At 34.6% G+C, this 4,591-nt stretch overlaps 1 pseudogene; it reads right to left on the bottom strand.

The window, feature by feature from the left end:
- Positions 1-433: 433 nt before the first annotated feature.
- Positions 434-551, bottom strand: LOC114469104 (uncharacterized; annotated as a pseudogene).
- Positions 552-4,591: the final 4,040 nt, after the last annotated feature.

Raw genomic sequence — 4,591 nt, 5'->3', positions numbered from 1 at the left:
AACGCTACAAACACATCCATATTTTTTTTTTTTTACATTTTTTTTTTTTTTTTTGTACATGCCGAAAAAGGAGACGAGAGAAGCAGTTTGCTTAAATCCAATGCGTTATTTTCACGCATACAATCGATTAATAATAATAATAATAATAATAATAATAATGCATCAGTTTTATATAGCGCTTTATCATAGACACTCAAAGTCGCTTTTACAGAATTAAGGCATTATTCTTTCACTCCACACTTAGTGGTGGTAAACTACTATTGTAGCCACAGCTGCCCTGGGGCAGACTGATGGAAGCGAGGCTGCCATAGTGCGCCATCGGCCCCTCCGACCACCACCAACACTCACTCACACACTACATTCATACTAGGCAATGTAGGTGAAGTGCCTTGCCCAAGGGCACAATGACAGATACCACTGGGTGACTGCCACCCCACTGTGGCACCTGGAATTCTCAGTGGTCTCCCATCCAACTCCTAACCAGGCCCAGACCTGCTTAGCTTCCGAGATCTAACGGGATCTGGCAATGACAGGCTGGTATGGCCACGATTGATTACCTTTTTAAACAATTTTAGATCGATTAGTGTCATCTGGAAAGCCAACTTGCCGAGCACAGATCGTTGGAGTTGGATTGTAGGAATATGAATCGATTGATTGCACTGAGCAGATAAAATTGCTCTTGTTTGTGTCTGTGCTAGATTACAGTAGAATGATCATATTTTGATTTCCATAAAAAGGATTCTTGGCTCGACCCGACACACTCAAAAAGTACTTGACGCCAGTAATTCTTACATTTTACAACTAAAAACGCAAAATTAAAACACTTTTACTAAAATGTGAAAAGTTGGTCAATAAGATGAATCAACAGCACTACTTAATACCCAAATACATACTGTATGTATTCAGTGGGTTTGTGGTTTAGTTACTCTTTAAATATGCCTTTTTACAGCAATATACAATATAGTTGATGAGTAATAATAATAATAATCAAAGATTACGCAGATCAATCATCTTTATTGTGCAGAGATCTCAACCTCGAATATTCCTTGAAATCTCATTGAAACGATATCAGAAAATAAGCAACACATAATTAAAAAAATGAGCAGGATTAGGTACTAAAACATTCATGGATTTTGACAAAACTGTAGCCAAATATAAACCTTAGGCCATGGAAGATTTTATTCAACTTTGAAGGGGATTTGGATCAATAAAGTGTCTCTGGATGAGTTTGAATCATTGACAACATTTCTAAGATTTATATCTTGATTCATAATTGATCAATATTTATGGAACTTGAGTCAGTTTAGTCAGGTTAGTTCCTCAATTAATTCTTAGATAAAAAATTTTGGGGAATTGAATTTGAAGGCCACTTAAAATCAGTCCGAGGGCAGTATGTGGCCCCCGGACCGCCAGTTGCTTATGTCTGTCATACACTTTTTCATTTTACTAAAATTAAAGTGATACTAAATTAAAACAAAAGCAACATGTCTAAATCTATGACTAAAAATAAAAAAGTAGCAAAAATTAGACAAAAAAAGACAAAAGTGAATCTAAGTAATTTGATTTTTTGTTTAATTCAAGCATTAAAAAAAATAAAAACGTAATATAACGTTTAATCATCAAGCTAATTTGTGTTTAACTGACTAAAACTAGACCAAAAATAAAAAAGAATGTTTATCTCTGACCTTTGACCTCTCGTACTTACTGCTAAGATCCATAGATTTCAGTTGCAAAGCAATGATCTTCACCACAAGGGGGCGCACACCAGAGAGGCCTCACAAAGCAACTTTATTCTAACACTAGACTAGACTGAGATTCAGATTGTAAACATAATGTTTATGGTCTGTGGCTCTATGTGTATTTTCAATTAATTCCATGTTTTTTATGCTATCAAAAGTTCCTTTGTTCATCTTTCTAAAATGTCTTTTTTTTAAAGTCATCTGAAATGTACCGAAGCTTTTTATTTTCTATAAAATACAAAGACCAAAAAACCTCAAACAAAAAAACAACAATGACGAAAAACTGTTTTTTGTTATCAAAACTGACAAACATTGACAATTTCCTCTCATTTCCTTTTTCTGCTCTTCTTTCTCTGTCTTTTTATTTGATTTTTTTTTACCTTGTCTGCTCTATATGTATAGTGCAATTTACTCCTTTTTTTTTTTACTTTTTCATTTGCAACATGAAACACAATTATATTGATATCTATACGTGCGTGTGTGTGTGTGTGCGTGTGTAATGAAGGAACAGAGGAATAAAAAAGTAAATATGTAAATAAATAGTTAATAAGTTTGCTATTAATGGTATAAGGAAAAAGAAAGAGATAAATAAATAAATAAATAACAATTAAAATATTAAGAAAAAAACAAGGAGAAGGGAATTGTATACAAAAATGATAATTAAAATAAAGGACTAAAGATAAAATCGTATAAACATCACTGCATCTAATTTTATTTACCTGCTCAACATGTGCAGGTTCACAGCAGCCAAGCCGTTATTGGAGTGAAGACAATAAACTCCTTTGGGTGGAAGTTATAGTAAAGCTAATAAAAACTCATTTAGGAGAAATGTCATTTTCATTATTTAAAAAAAAAAAAAAAAGTAGAAATCAAAGGTGTTACAATGGAAAAGAATGAAGTAAAATGCAGATCAAAAGAGTATAAATTGACACATTGATACTTCATCTACATGTACAGTAGAGTTGGTGCTTATAGTTACAGTATTTACTATGAGCTTCAAAAAAATGTTATTTGTCTTTAAATTTTCGCTTTTTTGTCTGATTCACTGCCACATCGTTTCCCTGCTCTTTCATTTTCCCCAATTTTGGAGATTGAAATTTTTTTTTTTAAAAATATTTCTCATCTGTATGTAAAGGTTCATGTGCAGAAAATCTAAAGTCTAAATTATTATTTATTACTTTTGAAATATTAAAACCAAAAAATCAAATGTACAATATATATTCTGTGAATATTGTCTAATGCATTATTGTACAATGTTCCAACTCTCACACGCAATATTTGGAAAATTGTTTCCTAAACATATACAGTATATTTAGTTTTCTTTGTAGTTTTTCTTGAAATGAATGATTCTTTCAGGGTTTTTTTTTTTTTGTGTGTGTGTCTCTGCTTTATTTTGTTCTCCATTCTATGTGAAAGATTGGAATGCAAAGAAAGTAAAAGCAGGCCCACAGAACGACTGTCACAAACTATAATGAGGGAAGTGTTTTCCTGAGTGTTGGTGAAAATGCAGGACAGAGAGGAAATCTGCAAAGGGTGAGAGAAGTAGAAGGGTCAGAGGTCAGTCCCATTTTTTATCTATTACTGGTGCAGGTCACAGCAGGGGTCGCAGGCCTGTGAGGAGATGCCTGTCTAAGTGTTTATCAGCAGTAATACCTTGAAAAAAATAGATATTTAAATCAAAGTTTTTATTTAAATTAACAGTAAAAACGACATTTACCTTTTTTCTCCCCATTTTTAAAACTTAAGCTGTATACTGTAGCTTTAATGGGTGTTCATGAAGGAAGAATACACAATGAAGAAAGGTAGAATGAAGAGGAGAATACGCCGTCTGCAGTAAAAGAGGATGAAAAGGAAGTGGGCAAAAAAAAAAAAGAGTGAAGAGGAGGCATTTCTATTTGACCGCAGGGTGACCTGCTCAGAGTCACCCTTTCACCTCTCCTTCACCTCCCGGCAGCCATTCTTCATCCTGAACCCATGCAAACACACACACACACACACACGCACACACACACACACACACACACACACACACACACACACACACACACACACACACACACACACACACACACACACACACACACACACACACACACACACACACACACACACACACTGTCCTGGCAGTGACCTCTACTTTGCTCAGGATGAGGAATGCTGATAGTGAGGATGAGCAGCTCTGATGCCCGAAAGATATACGACAGATTTAAAAAGCATTTACAGTGTGATTATTTTAATAAAAATTAAAAAATTGTTACATCTGTCTAATCAGATGTTTACAGTATATTTTATATTGGGTTTAGCTACATTTCCATTATTTGGAAATACGCAGAATTTAAATAAAAACTGTTAATGGAAAAAACTCTCTTTACTGTCATGAGGAAGTTTTACAGACATTTTCGATACTAGCTGGGTTTCCATTACAGATTTTTGCTAAGTAAAAGCGATATTTCCATTGAAGGTTGTTTTGGGCAGGAGCCGCGGCACTCCCGTGAAATCTCATCCTGCGAGACTTCACTGCAGGAAGATGGATGCTCCAAACCTCCTCATAACACTCCGTGTTCCTTTGTTGTTTCATTTCTAATGTGGTAGTAATGATTTTAAAGTATAATGCAAAGAAATGTTCCGGTCTCCTCTTCTGTCTACACGTACTGCACCATGTTTTCTCTGAGAGAAGTGGTCATGTGACCAGGTACCTCACGCTCTGTGACGTGTAATTGCGGAAAAGGTGTTTCCATAGCACTTTTGCGACACATTTAAATACTGAAATGTCTGAAATTCCTCCTCATGAAAGCGTAAAAACCTTGTAACATTTGAGTGTTTTTTTCTAAATTCAGGTTTTTATTGCGTTA

The sequence above is a fragment of the Gouania willdenowi genome, chromosome 8 (assembly GCF_900634775.1).
Source record: "Gouania willdenowi chromosome 8, fGouWil2.1, whole genome shotgun sequence".
Taxonomy (NCBI): Eukaryota; Metazoa; Chordata; class Actinopteri; order Blenniiformes; family Gobiesocidae; genus Gouania; species Gouania willdenowi.
Note: the sequence above shows the minus strand (reverse complement) of the source record. Positions and strands in the feature narration are given on the sequence as shown.